We start from the raw sequence: 20,799 nt of genomic DNA, 5'->3' as shown, positions 1-20,799 counted from the left end.
ATATCCTTCTTTATTGATTTATTCCTTTCACCTTGACGAGATTCCCAGTTCCAGATGCACTGAAGCACCTCCATATCATAATACTCCCTCCACCATGTTTTACTTTGGGGCTGATGTACTTTGGATAGTGCACCGCTCCCTTTTTTCCCCCCTTCAAACATAAGCAGCCTTTCTTTGGGAAAACAGCTCTAGTGGCATCTCATCTGACCAAAGGATGAGCTTCCAGTATGCATAATCTTTCTCCAGGTTGCCCTCAGTATACTTCATTCAGGGTTGAAGGTGTCTCTTCTTGCAGAAGTAGAGTTTTTCTTGGTATGCAACCTCACAGTACATTCCTTTGTAGGATTTTTAGTAACCGTCTTCTTTGAGACTACAACTCCTGTTTGCCGAAGTCTTTCACTCAAGTCTTGGCAGTTGTTCTGGTCTCTTTAGACACATCTCTCATTAGTTTTCTCTCCAGAGTATTTGAAATCATTCCTTTCATACCTCAGCCAGGCTTGTTCTGTACTGTGTGGCTTAATTTGAATTTCTTGATGATACTTCTATCTCTCCAGTTCTTGACATTTTGAAATGATGTGATAACTTTGTATATCTATCTCCTGCTTCGTGAGCATCAACAATTGTTTTTTCTCAAGTCTAAACTGATTTCTTTTGTTTCCACCATGATGCCTTCTCAAGTGACAGCTCAAGTTTTTTACTGTGTGTAAATTGAAAGATAACCCCCAGTTTTAGTTTTAACTTGATATTGTGTGCAAAGACTAATAAATTATGCTTTGTGTTAAAAAAAAAAAAAAAAAAAAAAAAAAATCAGCGCTCTGTTAAAATAAAGAAAGAAATTTGACAGAAACTAGAAATTTTGGAGTGGAGATGAAGAAAAAGCTGCTTGGACCTTTGAATCCAGCCCTCTTTCCTCACTCACCACACCGGCACATATCTGCCTGGAAATGCCCACCATCACGGCTGTTTTTGAACAATATCTAATCTCCACAACCCTCCCCCTTCTGTATGACTCACAACTATAAACACTTGATTTTCAATGAGGCTGGACCACATGTCCTAATAACAAGTTCTGGGAGATACTACCCAGCCTTTAGATCTTAGCCGCTGCCGTCTTTCGTAGAGACAGACATGCTTGGACTTGAACTAGTAAAATAATGTGGAATTTTATTTATTTACATGCAACAGCAAAATACAAACAGCAGGTAGATCGAACACAAGTAGTCTCAGATTGGTCTCAATTTTAAGCATAATAAGCATCATAGATATCTGGTTTCCACTTTACTCCCTCTCTGTGAAACCCCTACCACAAAAAAAAAGAATGACAAATGAGTAGAGTTCAGTGTAAAACATTGTTATCATTTAACAGCTTTCTGCACTTTTCTACTTCAGCCACAAGGACACTTGACAGTTCCAGGCAGTGTGGTAAAATGTGCTGATTAAGGGCACTCATCAGAGAAGAGATCGAAATGGCTGTGGAAGGACAGACGTCAACAATAAATCAAAGCACAATGACATAAAATTGCAGGGTACCGAATTCAGCAGATAGCCCTAGACGGGACACTGTGTTTAATATTTACTGGAGACAAGGGACTAAATGGTGGAATGTGGGTTCAACAAAGAGTTCAGAAAGAATTTGTTGCAAGTGCAGTAGATTAGCATATGAACAACAGCTCTGGTGTTCTGTGGGCTGGGTGAGTAGGCTCTGTCAGAGGACACCAGAAACTGGAGAAAACGCGAACATGCTAAGAGATCAGAGGGTGCATGCATATCTGAATATTTTAGTGGAAAAGTGGATAAAACACAATCATGCTGAAGGAGTGACTTATGAAAAGGTGCATTTTGCGTCACATCAAGAAAAAGCAATAATGCATCTAAGACAGCCAGGTAAAGCTGTCTGATCAACACAAGCGACTAAAGGATTATTTTGAAAGTGCTTCATGGATTTTAACCCTTTAAAGCCGGTTGGAGCAGGCACGCTCTGTTTTGCGTAACTATATTTAAATCCCGGTAGAACCAGAACCACATAAGCTAGCGCAATAATTTTTTTGCATATGAAACCAGATGAGTTGTACTTACATCTTATGCCATCAGCTTGTCCTAGGTCACGGTTTTCTTCCACATAAAGCTTTGCAAAAATTGCATAAAAAGCGCTTGCAGGAACAAAAACATATTCCAGAAACGGGCTTTGCCGATCCGATCAGCTGTTCGGAACACTTCCTACATTGAAATAGACGTCAGTGCGAACTATCGCATGTCCGCCATTACCTCCACGAAACCGGAAGTGACGTCATTTTCGCGGAAAATATAATTTTTTACTTGTAGGCCTTATAAGCCTTTACTGGTGTTTTTATAAGTCATGTTTGACTCTATACTTTTCTGAATAGTTTCTAGGATGCTTAGAACTCAAATTGCACTGCTTTAAATAGTTTATTTTGATGCACATGCTGTTTTCTCTGCAAATTTGCATTATAGGATTGTTTTTCGATTTTTCTGCAGTATATAAAAATTGGTGTATCTCAAAAATAAAACCATGAAGACACTCAAAATAAATTTCCTGTTGTTGTAAACTATTTTTTGCAACTTTTTTGTATTTAAAGTTTTGAGAGATAAACCTCTTAAATTTCTCTAAGTAGAAATATATGTTAAAAAAAACAAAACGTAGTTTTCTTTTGTAGTTTATTTCACTTTTTGCAATTTATGTAGTTACTATGGACTTAATGCATACATATTATTAAAATTTGGGCTATAATGGTTGTATTGATGTATAGCAACTTGAAATGCTCCCAAAAATGGCTCCACAGCATGTAAAAATATAAAGTAAGCTCTGGCGGACTTGGTTCTATGGTAGGTCATAAAGGGTTAAAGAATTACATTGTAAATTTCATTCACAGTGATCACATATTTGCACAAATATTAGTATATACACCATCTTCTGTCTTCTATAGGATTTTTTTTTAAATCAGCTCTCTGTTCTGATTGGCTGACTGTAATCAGCACATTGGCAGTTTCTGCCAGCGTTACTGCAATCTGCCACAGCTCAAAAATAGTATGAATTCACGCTCCACGGAATATGGTTTTATTTCTTTAACCATGTAGGCACATTTCTATACACCCTCGCTGGCTTTTAAACAACAATATACAAACTACTTCTTTTCTATTAATTGGCACCATTTCACATTTGTTTGCTTGCTTACTCCCACCAGCTGGCTGGCACAGACTGAGGCACCGTTAACGTTTAAGCAGCTTTAGTCACTAAATGAGTTTTCACGCATATGCAGCAGCCCTGAAGTTTTCCAGATATCACCCAGAGGTGTACATAAGAACGCAAATGTCTGAATCAGTCAGACTGGACACTAAACACACTTTTAACCCTGCCAGCTTCTGATTGCAGAGTGTGTGTAACGGAGCCTAATAGTGCAGGCAACTATCCAAAAACTTCACAGTGAATCAGTGGGATTCATGTGTTGTACATCCTCGATGCCCCACCAAAGAACCACTGTAATCCAAATGCTCAATTTCCATTCATGAGATTGTGTCTGAGAATAATCTCTTGACACTATCCGGAATTCATGTGGAAAAACTGCCTTTGTAGAAAACATCTATAATTCGGAATAAGCAAGCTTTAATTTCTGTTGAAAATGTACCAACACTAATACTGCTTTACTGTATGTAAAATCAGAGCACCAAGTGGAACCACGTAGCCCCCAAGCTTTAGAAGGGGATGAATGTCAATTGGCAAAGATGACAGAATAGCTGCCACAATAAGGTGATAAAGTTTCTGGATAACTGCGCAACGTATTTCAGTTTAGGTTGAACTATAACTTTGCATTTTCAGGGGCTTCCACTGCATCTGTGTCATGTCAACATTTTCATTGCCAGAACTGAAAGTGCACTCAAATCAACAACAACATAAAGGATAAATTTTTACTATGATGAATTTCCTGCTTCTGCAAATGCTTTTAAATGGATTTCCAGCATCTCATTTTTATGTGGCGTCCACACTTTACATTTACTGACTGAAAAAAGGAAGATAAGTCCTCTATGTAGACATTTCAACAAAGTATGAAATTCAAAGATTTTTAACCCATATAAAATGGGTAAGGGCATTCATCACTGAACATGAGCTGCAAATACGGCTGTGCGATATGACAAAATATATCGGATGACAAAATTAAAACATCTATTGTTTGTTTCGTAGTGTTGCAGAATACACCGTTTACTGCAATATTTTTTCATCATTTGGATGGTCACCACGTGGATGCAGCAACAGAGTATAAAAGTATGGCCAGTGATGATGAGGCAGAACCAGGTAGCTCCAAACAGAAGGACCAGTCAAATCGAGGACCTTTCTCCCAAACGAGCAGCTACCTCTGTAGCATGGACAAGGTTTGGTTATGAAAACTCTGACACGGACCAGAAAACTGTGCTATGCAAACTATGCCGCAAACCGGTCCCCAACCTGTTCTACCACAAACACAACAATCACGTGAAAGAGTATGGACAGAGTTTATGGATGAGAAGCAAAAAAGAGCCACCAGGTGCTCAAAATAAACCTTACACTCAAACGTTAGAACAAGCTTTTCCCTCCAGCACGCCGTGTAATAAGCACTCTCAAAGAAAATGGCAGCCATTACAACTTATATCTAAAATATAAGAAAAAAATCAACTCCAGGTACACAACACCCAGCTGAAAACACTTCACACAAGTCTAGTTGCCCAGAATTGTGATATATCTCGTTATCGGGATGAGAAATGTCTTATGTCGGGATATGAGATTATGGTCATATCGCGCAGCCCTAGTTGCAAATCTATCGTGTAAAAAAAGAAAAATCGTGCCACACAAATGTCCTCTGATGTGTTCACAACCTCAAACAAACAAACAACACTCATGGGAATAAACACAGTATAGGGGCCATCGATCTAAATGTAAATCAGGTTGTATCCCATAAGTCTGGTTAACATTTAGATAAGTGGATTTTAATTTCCTTTAGAGAAAAATCCTCATTTTCACACAAATGAATCGATATGCAGTATGACTGCATGCTAGATCAATAAGACTAAAGCTAGAGCCATAAATCAGCTAGGAAGATATACTGGCAGGATTTAGTTTAGGAATGATAGTATTGCTGTGTACAACGGAGAATATACAACAGGGTGCAAAGTATACAAGAGAGTTACCTTCACTTTCAGAGGAATAACCACAAGTGACCAGTAATAACAGAGTTTTAAATAGCTATCTACTCCTCCTCCAACAATTACAAAAAAAATGTACAAATCAATATGCATTTTTATTAATTTCTGAAGACAGTAGGTCTCACTTCCCTTAATATTCATTCTTAATGGATGTGCCATCAGCTCCTATTATTTGTGCCAGGATTCACTTTAAACTGCTTGCAAAGTCGTACTCCCTGCTAACAAGTGACAACTGGTAGTACGAATTCAGTGTCAAACACACATGAGCTAAAACATTATGACATCTCACAGGTGAAGAGAATAATTCTGATTATTTCAACGCAATAGCGCATGTCAAGGTCTGTGACATGCTAGGCATTAAGTGATCAATTAATCCAGTAGGCCTTGAGGGGTACAACCAGTGACAACTGAGAAGAACCTCCCGGCAGTAGTTCAAGGAGGGGTAAATAACCTACACAGTCTGAACCGCTGCAGCTCTCTCTGTAATACTTAAAAACAATGTCCTGCTGTCTCATCACCAAATGCCAAATGATGATTTCAAAGATCTTACACTTAGTCTACGCCTAGGTAGCTCAAACTGCTTTGGCAACACAGGACTGACCATGATCATATTTGGAGTGTTGGTTCATAATTCTACACAGTGACCCGGGAGCAGAGAGCAGTACGGCATGAACAAAACACATGACAACTGCTGTTTCACTTACGATTTTCTCAGAAACATCCTTTTTTGAGTCTACTAAACATCAGTCCCTATTCTAACACTTAGAGTGCAGAAAACTGTTCAAAAGTGGAGTAGACTGGTATTGACTGGCTCTTTCTCGGCATCATATCAAACAGAAAGGAAGAGACACACCCAAAGTGGGCAGAGATTTTTAGTAGGAGATCCTGAATACTGGCACGCACTTGCATAAACACATGCAGTACACCATGTAGGCAGAGTCTGCACACCATTTAAAGAGGCAGCTGGTGCATATGCCAGATTCCATGCTCAGTTCAACAGGCATATGTGCCTTTCTTGACCATATCATGCAAACACAACAGACTAAGTCTTAATGCTAAGCAACAATGAAACCACCATTTAACAAATAAATGCATCTTAAAATTTACTTATTTAAAAATTTTCCTGAACAACCAGACATTTATTACAGGAATAACCGTTCCTCTGGGCAATCACAAAAAACATTAAAATACAAAAACAAAATATAAGAGATTCTCCTTCCATCCCCTTCATCATTCCGGGATACATGACTAGCACGTCAAGGAGAAAAACAGGCACACCCAGGGTCTTACATATAACACGGTCACTGCTATATTACAGCTTATTTTATGTTAGTGTGTTTGGTTTTACAATGAATGTGTACTTTGTAGAGCCTGTAGAGCCTGGCCAAACCTATAAATTTGGTGACAATGATCTCAAAATCAGCACAGATGAAAATAATGCCCATATAGAAATGTTTTAAGAGTTACATTTTAAAACTGTGGCCAAATAATCTGCAGACCTTTTTCCTTTCCTCCGACAGCTTTATCTGGCTCGTAATTTTTCTTGCCTGGAGTAAACACATTTGTAAGAGTATGTAGAAAAACCAACAACATGTACATATCAGTTCCCTAAAATCACCCCATGCCATTTAAAGAAGATCCATAACAAAGGCACACAGTTAACAGCTGTGTAGTTACCACAGCAGAGAGCTCAGGCTGCTTAAGTTCAATCTCTGATTATTCTCTACTCCTCAAAAGGCTTTTTACACATAGCTGGTTTTTTATCTTTAGTGTACAACAAACTCACAGCTAGAGGTATGTGTGGAGTAAAATCATCTCTGTAGATAAGTTTGTGCACAAAAAGATACCTTCCTTTGAACCTTAAGAGGTACTAGCATTAAAAGTCGCTATTCTGTTGCAAAGACTTGTGGGTTTAAAATTATTCAAGGTACTATAAACCAAGAGCAGAACTGTCGCTTTAAGTATCAATGCCTGCAGGTTAGCTAACCGGTGAACAAGTTAAGTTTGTCAGTTTCATTCACAAAAAGCTTGCCATGGCTCCCTCGCCTCGCCACCTCTCCACCGCCTCATCGACAGGACAGTAACCCAGAACTATTATCACTGTGTTGAGTTGGCAAGCGAATTAGCCAGCTAGCTAGTGAGCAAGCCAAGCCACTTTATACTAAGCAGATGTATCGTTAGCATACAAGCTAACAGGGATATCCATTCCAGAGACAGAGTCGACAGTGAGCTTTGAAGTTGCTGCTTGCCCCCCCCCCACACACACACTCTGGTTCCGTTAACACACGCCGACCAGCTGGAGGCTTTCTTCATGACTTATCGACAAAGTGCTTTACGAGGATAACTTAAAATGTGACAGAAGAGGACGCGAAGACTGGTGGGGGGGTTAAATGTTGCTTTGCTGGTGTAAAACTCAACTGTGAAAATATCAGCTAGCCCTGTATATGAGTGTCTGGACAGCGGGAGCCAACAGGACGATAAAGGTAGCAACCTTACCTGGAGGATGAAAGGTGTCGTGCAAAGTCGGAGTTTGGCCAGACACGTCAGTAGCTTCTTTTCGCTTTGTCGGTCAGTTTAAAAGACTCCTGCTTTACCTTTGGCTGGATCACGGTCAACCAAAGATACTGCCTGACTCTGCTGCCTCCCAGCCACAACAGCGACTGAATACAGTTCAGCGTCTGCTTCTCACTGGGAAGAATCCTTGGCATCGCGAGATAGGGCGAGAACTCGGGGGTGTCTACGGACCAATCACAGTAGCCGGCTGGAGCGAAGCGTTTGTTTTTGTTAGGGTTTGTGTGAAAGTCTGAGAGACAGTCTGCTTCTCTATAAAAAAATAATAAAATAAAATAAAATAAAATAAAATTAGCATTTTTATTTTTCTAAAGTTAATATACCTTTTAACTAACTTGAAACCCATTTTACATATTATTATTATTATTATTATTATTGTTATTATTATTATTATTATTAGTATTATTATTATTAATGCAACTAACATTCGGCAAATCATTTTTTAAAAACTACCTGAAATAAAATACTAAAACATGAACATAAGTGACCAAGTGATTATTATTATTAAGGCAACACTGCATTAATCAAAAGCCTAACTGCTACAATCTGCACATACCTCTGCCTCAAGAAAAATGTGGAGAACTGCATCAGTTGATAGCTAAAACAGCCTCAGGTTGCCTATAAGGTGTGTGCAATGCAGAGAAAGGACACAAGAATTATAAAGCAACTGTTCTACATAATGTAAATGACGGAGGCAGAATGCACTGCAGTATTTTTGACTAGAATGAGGAAACACTGATGAAATTCTCAGATGTGTTACATTAGATGAGATTATTTAAGTTTTCTTAGACCTCTAATATCTTTTACAAGAGACTGCATGAGGGTATTTCAGTAAAGCATTAAATAAATGAGAAATCCAGTCATCTTCACTATATCCCATGTCTTATGAAGTACAACGTGAGAAAGAATAAAAGAAGATGATATCATCATAGGCAAAAGGAACCCAGAGTGCAGCACATGCATGATGCAAGACTGCACCACTCTCTGATGGGGGAGAAAAAAAACAACATCTGAGCATTCTCACATTTTCTCTGTGAGTGTCGCATATCCCCGCAGTTAACTTAACGGGCACTAATGTAGTCTCAGTAGCTTTAGCTGTCCTAGTTGTGGATGCTCATTAAAATCAGGTATAGATTCTCCAGTCCACTGGTGCTTAATAGTTTAGTGGACTCAGAGGAATCCAGATTTCTTTTATTTTAAATTCTTCCTATTTTTTTAAATTTACTTTTAAGATTAGCAAGCCAGCATCTTCAGCCCTTCTTTCATCTAAAAATATGTTTAAAATTCAGTCAGCTCTGTTTTTTTTAAACATGTAGAAAGATCCTGTATGTTTTTCTTTCATTATGGTTTGAATACTGAAATGATTTTGTTTTAGTGAATTAGAAGTCAATGAACAGGATCATCTAAAGTAAGCAAACCACAACCAGCACATCACATCGCATTATAACATTTTAAGCTGCACAATTAATTAATGGCATTTGCCTTTGTTGATGAGGTGTTCTTTTTTCACAAAGGCAAAGTTGCTGTGTCCCCTACGTTGGTCTATAGTGCAGAATTCTCTTGGCTGATGACTTTCTTTGTGCTGATATTCATGTTCCCAGAAGATGAATATCATCCTTGCCAAACCAACAATCTGGTGCATTCATAAAAAAGAAGCAATCCACCAGTTAGCTCACAAACAGCAAAATTCCTGGGAGCCCACAGAAGACAACTGCAGTGGATGACTGCAGAGTTATTTCACTGGTTTAAAAAGTGTTCATACTTTCTAGTCAAGAAGTCAAGTGTAGTCAAGAACACTCTCAAGGAGATATTGTGAAACTACAATCAAGAGAGACCTTCAAGAATGGAAAAGATTAAGTGTTTACACCAACATGCAAACCACTGACTACACTGAGGATCAAGAAGGCCCGGTTGTTTTTCCACAATTCTGAAAAAAATATTCTTTGGGACCTCTCAAATAAAGTTGAGATTAATCTATACCATAATGATGGGAAGAGAAAGGAAGAGAACCTCTCGTGATCAAATCCATACCACATCATCTGTCAAACAGGGTGCAGGCAGTGTTATGGCGTAGGCATTTAACTAGATCACTAGCACTGATGATGTGACTGCTGATAGGAACAGCAGAATGTATTCTGAAGTTTACAGGGCTATACTTTCTGCTGAGATTCAGATAAATACTGCTTCACAGTGCAAATGGATAATGATCCTAAACAAACTGCAAAATCAACCCAGCAGTTTCTCTGGGCAAAGAAATGGGAAATTCTTTGTCGTTGCAACATTATGGTTGCTGTTCAGGCCAAGTCAGTCATCTGATTTCAACCCAGCAGAGCATGCGTTTCAGTAACTGAAGACAAAACTGGAGGGACCCACAAATAAAGGTGTCTACAGTAAAATCCTAGCAGAGCATCTCAAAAGAGGAAAGACAGCATTTGGTGGTGTCTGGTTCTAGATATCAGGCAGTCATTGACTGCAAAGCATATTGTCACAAACCAGCCCAAAGGTCAGACAAAGGGAGGGAGATCACACATATAAATTTGTCTTAGAGGAATAAAAATGTAAATTAAAAGAAATAAAAATGTAGTGGCCAGATCAGTCACGTGAAGAGTGTGAATTCACATATGTTGCAAAGGTCTCTAAAGGAAAAGTGAAGTTAATCCAAAGCCAAACCCAAACCAGCTGTTCTCCTGCCTGCTGGAAAGAAGTGAAAACATTAGCATCAAGCCGTTTTAAACCATTAGCCAAGTGCCAACAGATGTGCCGTCTCTCAATATCTGCCTATCACAACCTGCTGCCTTCAACACAAGACCAGAAAGAGGCAGAACAGAGAAGGCTGAGTGGGTAGGGTCATCATAGTATTCATCACATTATTAAAAACAATGATATTTGAAATTATTTTAGGTTGTTTGTTTTATTTTGATCCTCTGAAAACTGTGGACCATGTTGAAAAATGGCTGTAACTGCTAAACAGATGATACAACATTTTTGTTGAATCCCTTTAATCAAAGCTGAAAATCTGCACTTCAATCACATATTGACCGCTTGATTTAAATTCCACTGTGGTGGTGCGTAAAGGCAAAGCTACCATTGTCCAAAAACAAATGGACCAAATTATACATGGCAACACCAACATATTTATTTTCCTTCTTTTAAAAAAATTATCTAGGACTGCCATTACTTAAAAAATGTATCTAATCTAATCTAATAAAAATTCTATTGACTATATATTATATAATTTTAGCTATATGATCGTTTTAGTGCTACTTGGAGAATGTTAGCAAAGATAGACCGTTAAACCAAGATAAAATAGCACGGTTGTATTTAGCTACAAGGAAAGGAAATGATAGGTTTTCTATGAGTGAATGTCACATGTCATGATTCCTATTATTTGTTCGAGCTAGTTGCTTTACCCTTGCTAAACTGCTTAAATATAATATCCATTTGCTTTTAAAGTCTAACATTGTGGACAAAGGTAAAACTTTTTTATGTTACATAAAAAATAGGAATAGATAGAGGAATAGATTTTTGTTTGAATGGATATGATTTAAAATACATGAATACAGTGGGGCAAGAAAGTATTTAGTCAGCCACCGATTGTGCAAGTTCCCCCACTTAAAATGATGACAGAGGTCAGTAATTTGCACCAGAGGTACACTTCAACTGTGAGAGACAGAATGTGAAAAAAAAATCCATGAATTCACATGGTAGGATTTGTAAAGAATTTATTCGTAAATTAGGGTGGAAAATAAGTATTTGGTCACCTCAAACAAGGAAAATCTCTGGCTCTCACAGACCTGTAACGTCTTCTGTAAGAAGCTTTTCTGTCCCCCACTCGTTACCTGTATGAATGGCACCTGTTTGAACTCATCATCTGTACAAAAGACACCTGTCCACAGCCTCAAACAGTCAGACTCCAAACTCCGCCATGGCCAAGACCAAAGAGCTTTCGAAGGACACCAGGAAAAGTATTGTAGACCTGCACCAGACTGGGAAGAGTGAATCTACAATAGGCAAGCAGCTTGGTGTGAAAAAAATCAACTGTGGGAGCAATCATCAGAAAATGGAAGACATACAAGACCACTGATAATCTCCCTCGATCTGGGGCTCCACGCAAGATCTCATCCCGTGGGGTCAAAATGATCATGAGAACGGTGAGCAAAGATCCCAGAACCACACGGGGGGACCTGGTGAATGACCTGCAGAGAGCTGGGACCAAAGTAACAAAGGTCACCATCAGTAACACACTACAACGGCAGGGAATCAAATCCCGCAGTGCCAGACGTGTTCCGCTGCTGAAGCCAGTGCATGTCCAGGCCCGTCTGAAGTTTGCCAGAGAGCACATGGATGATACAGCAGAGGATTGGGAGAATGTCATGTGGTCAGATGAAACCAAAGTAGAACTTTTTGGTATAAACTCAACTCGTCGTGTTTGGAGGAAGAAGAATACTGAGTTGCATCCCAAGAACACCATACCTACTGTGAAGCATGGGGGTGGAAACATCATGCTATGGGGCTGTTTTTCTGCCAAGGGGACAGGACGACTGATCCGTGTTAAGGACAGAATGAATGGGGCCATGTATCGTGAGATTTTGAGCCAAAACCTCCTTCCATCAGTGAGAACTTTGAAGATGAAACGAGGCTGGGTCTTCCAACATGACAATGATCCAAAACACACCGCCCGGGCAACAAAGGAGTGGCTCCGTAAGAAGCATTTGAAAGTCCTGGAGTGGCCTAGCCAGTCTCCAGACCTCAACCCCATAGAAAATCTGTGGCGGGAGTTGAAAGTCCGTGTTGCTCGGCGACAGCCCCAAAACATCACTGCTCTCGAGAAGATCTGCATGGAGGAATGGGCCAAAATACCAGCTACTGTGTGTGCAAACCTGGTAAAGACCTATAGTAAACGTTTGACCTCTGTTATTGCCAACAAAGGTTATGTTACAAAGTATTGAGTTGTATTTTTGTTATTGACCAAATACTTATTTTCCACCCTGATTTACGAATAAATTCTTTACAAATCCTACCATGTGGATTCATGGATTTTTTCTTTCACATTCTGTCTCTCACAGTTGAAGTGTACCTCTGGTGCAAATTACTGACTTCTGTCATCATTTTAAGTGGGGGAACTTGCACAATCGGTGGCTGACTAAATACTTTTTTGCCCCACTGTATGTATATGTATGTGTGTTTGTTACTTGTAATTATTACTGCCTGTTACCTGTGGTAATGCAATTTATAATTTATATATTCTGTATTCAGTTATGAAGGCTCTAATTGTTGTTTGCGAGCTGCCGTTTAGATGCTTGTATGTACCCGGGGCTGTTGATGGGTCTGTATGCAATGATGGGCGTAGCTGCGGGAAGTTTATTGTTTTTTTTTGTTGATGAGTGAGTATAGGGGTGGGATTTAATAAGTTTTCTTCGTCCCACTCCTTTTTCAGGCAATTTTTGTTTTTTGTTTTGTGCATTTTATGTTCAATATAGGTATTTGTTGTGCCTGAAAATGAACAAATAAATGAATGAATGAATCTCTCAAATAGTTTTAATGGGTTGTTCCAGCCCTTGAATTGAACACATCCTTGGGGGCTATTTCCTGGTCACTAACGTTTAACCTAGCAATTTTTCCAAGTGCAAGGATCAATGAGGAGAGCTACTGTTAGCGGGTGTAGCAGCTGATTACACTCAAGGTTTGCTAGTAAGTTGCATTGTTAGAGTTTTAGTGGGATTGGCATTTAGACATAGGCAGTTAGAGCTAGGCCAGTTTCTTCAACACCGATCTCTATCAGCTTCTATTAACCTATTAGGGAAAAGGACCAGACTCTGACCTTCAGATGGAAAGCCGGTCCAGACTTCCTTTCCTTTCTTCACTTGCTTTAGACTTTCCTTGTAACTGGGATCTAATGATAAATAATAATGATAATAGCAATGATAAACCACAAAACTAAAATATGATAGCTTGGTTGCATTTATTGCTCCAAAGGGCATACTACAGCAACACAGAGCTAGAATCAGTCCGGAAGATGGAGATAATTCTATATTCACAGAGGTATTTATGTGTTTCTTTGAGCACCAATTTTAAGTCCAGAGTTTGATTATTTTCCATTCCTTTTAAAATGTTGTTTTTCTATAAGTTTTCTAATATTCCTTTATTACAAAACCAAAGGAAAAATGCACACACTCACGCGTGTGTACACACACTCACACACACAAATCATTGTGATGTTTCTCCTAAAACATTATACAAAGCTGCGGGGGAGGGGGCGTTATTGTCATTATGAACAACTTGGCAATAGAAACTTCATATTACATCTTCTTTTATAGTTAATGTAATTACCTCTCAGAGAGGTTTTATGAGAGACAATATTGCCAAATAAATGAAGAAAGAAGATATTTGAGTGTGTCGAAATATATTTAAGCGTGGTACAAAAAAGCTATTTGATTTTGTGCTGTGTATTTGTGTCCCTGTACTGTGATGAGTACTCTGATAAACTTTATTGATTCAAATCAGGAAACAAATTTGGATCAAAAGGGACATTATTAACTGTCAAAACTCAAAAAGACAATAATGGGACTGGTAACGGACTGAAATGTAAAGGAAACGTGGTTTTATAGCCCATTTGTCAGCATGCACAGATGATATTCAGTCATTCATTCTGTGCAGAGCGATATTGTGCACGTTCACTGCTGAAAAGAAGAGAAACACACGCATGCACACACACACACACACACACACACATACCCAAGAATTTGAATATGGTATTAAATATAGGCAGTTCAAAAGAGATCGTTTTCTCTTTTCATTTCTTCAGCTGTTGAACCCAAGGAGCAGGGCTGAAATGTGAGTTGCTTTTGGTGAACACTCAACAAGGGTCGTTCAGTCAGCAGAGACTATTTCAGAGCTTAATCATATTTCTGACAAGCAGCAGCAACCTTCTCAATCAAACCCCACTTGCTGAGCACCATTGCCCCATCCCGTGACTAAATTCTATGGAAATTAAAAGCTTTTTTTTGTTCTTTGGTTTTTAAAAAAAAATTTCATTCAAAGGCTGATTAAACACATCGCAGCTGAGGAGATTTCTGAGTGTGTTTTTGTGGCTCAAACACTCAAAGTCTAAACTAACCTCACCACTGAAATGTGGACTCACTGAAGCTGCTGAAAAGAACTTCAAACACCAGTCCTACTTTTAATACCTGTCAGGAACCGTTCCAGAGCAACGGCAGCATAAATTGGGGATTAGCAGGCTTAATGCCCTGTCTTAAAAATCAAAATCCTTTCTTACAAATGATGCACAAAGTGAAGTCTCAGAGGCTCAACTTTTCTCTGGATTTCCCAAAAGCAAAGGGAGGCCGAAATATGGCAAAAATATGGTATCAGTAGCAAAAGCACGAGCAGAAAAATAGCTTCTTTGAAGAAACCGTCAAAAATATAATAACAATGTTGAAGGCAAAATTGAATGCGATATGAGTGTAAGATGTCCCTGTTTGCGCTGCAGCCAGAGGGCTTGCTGAGAGAACCTCTGAGCCCATAGTCTCTCCTTTTGGTGTCTGGGCTCCAAAATGACTGACTGAGTGAGATAAGGAGCTCAAAATCCCTACCATTCATTTGATCTGTGGCTATTTGTATTCCAAGTCTGTTTCTCATTTTAACTTTTGGAAAAGGAGGGTAGTGGCATCACTTTAATGCGCTGCTCTCTGTATCTGATATCAACCTCAGGCACAAGAAAGAGATATAAACTGACTGACAGCTCTGTGTGGACAGAGATAGTGGGTGGAGGGGAGGTCTTCCTGTGGATGAAGGCGTTCAAAACACATTTCTTTCTTCAGTCCGACAACATAATTTTCTTTTTCAGAGGTTTTGCCACCAGTTATTTCCCACAATTGCTGAACGTAATACAATTTGCACAAATGAAGAGTGGTTTCGCCGTCGCATAAAAGATGGCAAAACCCACAGAGACCATTCAGACTGATAACAGTTTGTTAGTTACATAGCTAATTTGCATTCTCAGTCCTTGAGAACAGTAAAGTTGTGTTGCTAATGGAAGAAGAGAGCAAAGGGAAATAATCAAATGCTAATTTTCACACAAGGCACCCTGGGACGTGTCTGATACAGGCCTGGCTGCAGCAAGCTTTACAAATTAATATGCCTGGAAGCTTTTCTGTATTATATTTATAAGATGCACAGAGACAGATTTATCAAGAGCAAGTAAAAAAGAAAGATTGAAGGAGTCGGTTAATGTTGCCGAAAAAGATGTTGGTGGCAGGGTGCAGATGCTCGAGTTAAAATGAAACCGAGCCTGAACAGCAACCATAATGTTGCAACGACAAAACATCTGAAGGTGAAGAACATACAGTTTTGTACTTAACAATATATCAGTCCAATATGAATCGATCCATATATATGTATAAACATGGTATCAGTAGCATTGATTGTGTTAAATAAATAACATTTTTTGGAAATGGCAAAAATATACCACAAATATGGACGATGAAAAATGTCTGAACCATTCGAACTGTGTTGACTGTCACATCTATTTTATTTATAGCAGGGGTGGGGAACTCAAGACCTCAAGGGCTGGTGTCCTGCAGGTATTAGATCTCACCCTGGGTCAGCACACCTGAATCAGATGTGAATCAAATGATGAGTTCATTACCCAGCCTCTGGAGAACTTCAAGACATGTTGAGGAGGAATTTAGCCATTTAAATCAGCTGTGTTGGATAAAACCTGCAGCACACCGGCCCTTGAGGCCTGGAGTTCGCCCACCCCTAATTTATAGCTTATAGCACATCAACCAAAGTTGAACCCAGAGTGCTTTGGAGACAAGCACATTTACATTCCAGGTCTTGGGGGGGGAAATCCAGTTTCAAAATACATGAAAATCTGAAAGTTGTGTTTTGTTGTGTTAACTATTTATTGTGGACATAGCTGGACTGGCCATCGGGCATACCGGGCATTTGCCCGGTGGGCCGCTGGCGATTTTTTGTTTTTATGGGCCGATGGATTTATTTATTTATTTTTTAGGAAGGGTATATATAATGAAAGGTGTTGGATTGGCCAATTGGTCATGATCGACTCTGGGCTGGACCAATTACAGCCGAGGAGGCCGGATGCACCCTCCCCCTTGTTTAGCAATCACGTGATTTTCGCGCATTGCATGCCGGGAATTAGTGGCAAAACAATCCAAGTACCGCATCAAATGCAAGCATTTGCAGCACCGCAAAACGTTCATTCTCCGGTTCCAATACCTTCTTGTTTTTTGTTTGCCGCACAAAAAAGGAATGTACAAAACAAAAGGAGAACAATGCCGGTCCGTAAAAAGACAGACTCGAAGAAAAGACAAAGAAAAGATACGAGGAAAAATCAAAGGAGTGAAAGGGTCAGACCCTTATGAGCACACAGAGTGGACAAAAGACGTTAGCGTGCTGCCCAACTTTCACCACGCTCATATTTATAATTATACGGTTCTTGCAGTGAGCGCATACACTCATGAAGTTTAGTAACTTCAGGTCACTGCAACAAGCCCAGGTACAGTTTACCGACGGATGGGTGCAGGACCTTGAAATGCACCGTGTAGAACGAAAGACCATCGTACGTATCATAAGTTTACCAGTCTCACAAATCGTCGTCATAAATACACAATCGTTAACCGTTTATTAATATAACCTTTGAGCTCAACGGTAATTAATTAGTAGTGGAAATAATTTCTGGTACATGTTACAGAAATGTAGCAGTGACAATAATATTGTATGCTGTAATCGTACTGGACAATTAGTGATACAAAACAACTGTTTTATCCTGTGAATAAAAGTATATGTTTTTGTCAGTGTACCATAATAACAGAAGCGAAACGCAATGTTGTGTCAGGACAATTCACTATTTATGCACAATAAATAAAGGAGCATAGCGCGACAATTTCTGTTCAGCGCCAGACTTGCTTGTAACCTATATCACCAATTATGTTATGAAAATGACGTATTAACTACTACAAAACTCTGACCTTTGTGGGAATGCTTGGAGCAGACTAACATGTGAGCTGGAGTGTTCTGGGACGTTATATTTGGTATATCCAGACCATCCGTCGCTCTTACTTCGGAAACATGGCTTAAAAAAATTCTCTTCAACGACGTAATCCGATAAAAAAAAAAAAAACGATCTCTTTACCCGTCGGCTTCCCGTGGCTGTCATGCGACCGGCTATTGCAGTTAATAATACAACAGCTTCTTGCCATTTTTTGGGTTTCTTTTTATCGCTGTGTAACTGAGTTCAATTGAAAGCCTGCGTGCGCTAGTACCTCTTGCCACAAGTTCCCAGAATCCTTTGCGGTTTTACCCCTGAATGACGTCACATTTTCAATCTTTATCCTGGTGGGCCGGTCTCTAGTCAAAATGCCCGGGCCGATTTTTTGTCCCAGTCCAGCCTTGATTGTGGAGAGTAAGAATGACACTGATTTAGTGTTGAGATTATGCAAATTGATGACAATTCATCTCATAAATCATGGCACACTGCTCTCCCGTGTGTAAGCTGCCTTTATAGGTTAAAAGCACCGGTGTCAGTATTGGTATCTGCAATACTGACGGTGTATTTACTTGATATTGGATTGATACCAACGCTATCAGCTACACCTGCTTCTGCAGCTGTAGCTGATTTATCTGAGGATGCACCATAAGGGCGCTTTACAAAACACAAAACAGTTGGATTTCCAGTTTGTCCAAAACAATAAGGCTATCTTTCACTGCAGAGATAGCACATGTCAGTTTTACTCTGAGCCTCTTTTTATGTTCCACTCTTCACACCTACCTCCCCTTATCACCCCATCCATCCTCCACATGTTCTGTCCAGTCACATGTCTGTCACACCCACACCCTCAATCATCTGCTGTCTCTGTATACCTGCTCTTTTCATCCAACATCTCATAGCATATTTTGTGCAGGTCTGAACTCTACAGTCTTTCTACTGTGCCTGTTGGCTTAGATTGCTCATGCTATTTTTGGCACATACGCGCATTCATATTGTCAAGTAGGGCTACATGAAATGCTCTGTGAGTGCCTGTATGGTTTTACATTCAAAAAGTTAAATGTGAATCACACTATACGTGCTCCTCATTTTCAGCCAGTAGACTTCAACATCATTAGTGTTGATCCCAGTGCTGGCCAGCTAATAAACAGCATTTTTTTGTTCACTGCGTTCACATGAACAACAAGTTGGATGAGTTTCACTTGGTAGTACCACAAACATAGTCAAACTTTGCAAACATCGCTTTCAGAAAGAGCTCAACTCAATCTGAGAAAATCCTATCTTAATAAAATTCATGCAATAGATCACAAAGTATGGTGTGCAAATAGTAAGGAACAACATGTAAGTGCACTAATGGAAGATCTGAATGAAAACACTATCTGTCTCACACTTTTGTCCCACATAAACATTACGTTACACGCAGGGAACATTTTTCACCAGGCCTGTGCTGCTTTGTTGGCTTCGCTCATGTATGACCACAGAGACATGTAGTTCATTTATCATGCTATTCCTTTGATTGTCATTATATTAGAAAAAAAATATATATATATATATGTAGTGAGATGGCAGGGACAGCAATTCTTCTTCCTCTTTGCAAACTACAGATTCATTGTATAAGACCAAGTGATCAATTACAGACACTGTTTGATTAACACTTAGTTATAGATATGCAACACATTCCAGTGACCCCAAAGTGCCACTGCACTAAAAAGTGCTTGGCAAAAAGTATGTAACGTACACGTAATGTTTTGAGATCAGCTACTATGGATAATATATATATAATTTGTAAAGATTTGAGTGTCTAGGAAGAGTTGGGGAACAGACATAGACAGATACATACACTCACTATGATAATCATTCTGTAAAAATGTACTTTTAGGAGTCAGGTTAGAAATACGAGTACACAAGTACATCAATATAGCAACACTTTGCGCAGTATAGGTGTTAAATCTTCAGTGTAGCAAAACAGCTTCTCACACTGTCATCTGACATAGTTTATATATAGTTTATATCCCTTTGCATAGAACAACAGCTCTTTAAAAGTTGAGGCTCGCCTCAAAGGCACACTCTCTCAGATTAAGATTCCACACAGAGGTGAGTCTGTCTGACTGACATTTGATTGATCTCGGCGTCCGGAGTGCACTGTGAGCAGAGCTTCTTTTGTCTTCCACTTTATCTGCTGTCTCAGGGTCATAAAAGATTCATGTACTATGTCTTCCAATGTTAGTTCACTTATATTAAGTAGCGTAAAACAGAGAGCCACAAAGACAGAACAGAAGCGAGCTGATTTTATATATTATATATTTTTGACACATCCTCCATCCACAAAAAAAGGTCTGTTAAGCTGATTAATGTTAAAGGTAATGTAATAAAGTTGATGAATGAGGAAACACAAGATTTTTGAACTATATTTTCCAAGTAACATTTGCCAGTTTTGAATCTTTATATGCAAATTGACTCCCACTCGATCAACTCTAACTTTAAATTATTGCAAACAGGCTCACTTGCTGTGTTGAGGACTGTTTTTCACCAACTCCAGTGGAGTTAATTGTACAACAGATTCAGAGATGAGGCAAAAGAAGTGTAAGCATCTAAATTTAAATTAAATGCAAATTATACATTCTTCAACAAAGACATTGTAAAACGCATCCTTGAGCAGGATGAAATTCTGAAAAGCGTCACGGAAAGACTCAACAATTATAATGTGACTGTGCTCTTACCCCACCTGATTTGAATACAACTGATTGCTTTGGCTGAAACACTTGCAACACTTCATTTTTGTTATTTACGACTTTTTTAGCCATTACCATAAAGCCGTTCATTTTTTAAAAGGTTATAGAACTGCTGAAGCTGGCAGCTCCTCCTGACAGCCAAATGAAAGCTCAGCTTTTTCACTTACAATCTATCACGGAGCCAAGGCATACTTTGACAAATCTGAGTCTGTGCACTTTTCAGAGGGTGCACACATTGTATCTTTCAGAGTTACACTGAAAGCAAACCTGTCGTGACTTTTTAAGAGGTAATCC

The 20,799-nt window shown here is 39.2% G+C and overlaps 1 protein-coding gene across 2 annotated transcripts in view; it reads right to left on the bottom strand.

The window, feature by feature from the left end:
- glceb (glucuronic acid epimerase b) overlaps positions 1–7,890 on the bottom strand; it is a 54,543-nt gene extending 46,653 nt beyond the window's left edge. The window contains exon 1 of one of the 2 annotated variants that reach the window (XM_040045441.1): positions 7,690–7,890. The gene's annotated coding sequence lies outside the window, so the exon portion shown is untranslated. The remainder of the gene's footprint in view (positions 1–7,689) is intronic. The other variant, XM_040045440.1, reaches the window with a different exon arrangement.
- Between the last annotated feature and the right edge of the window lie 12,909 nt (positions 7,891–20,799).

Source organism: Simochromis diagramma, unplaced genomic scaffold (genome assembly GCF_900408965.1).
Source record: "Simochromis diagramma unplaced genomic scaffold, fSimDia1.1 OVJJ01000079.1, whole genome shotgun sequence".
Taxonomy (NCBI): Eukaryota; Metazoa; Chordata; class Actinopteri; order Cichliformes; family Cichlidae; genus Simochromis; species Simochromis diagramma.
This window is presented reverse-complemented; position numbering and strand designations above follow the sequence as displayed.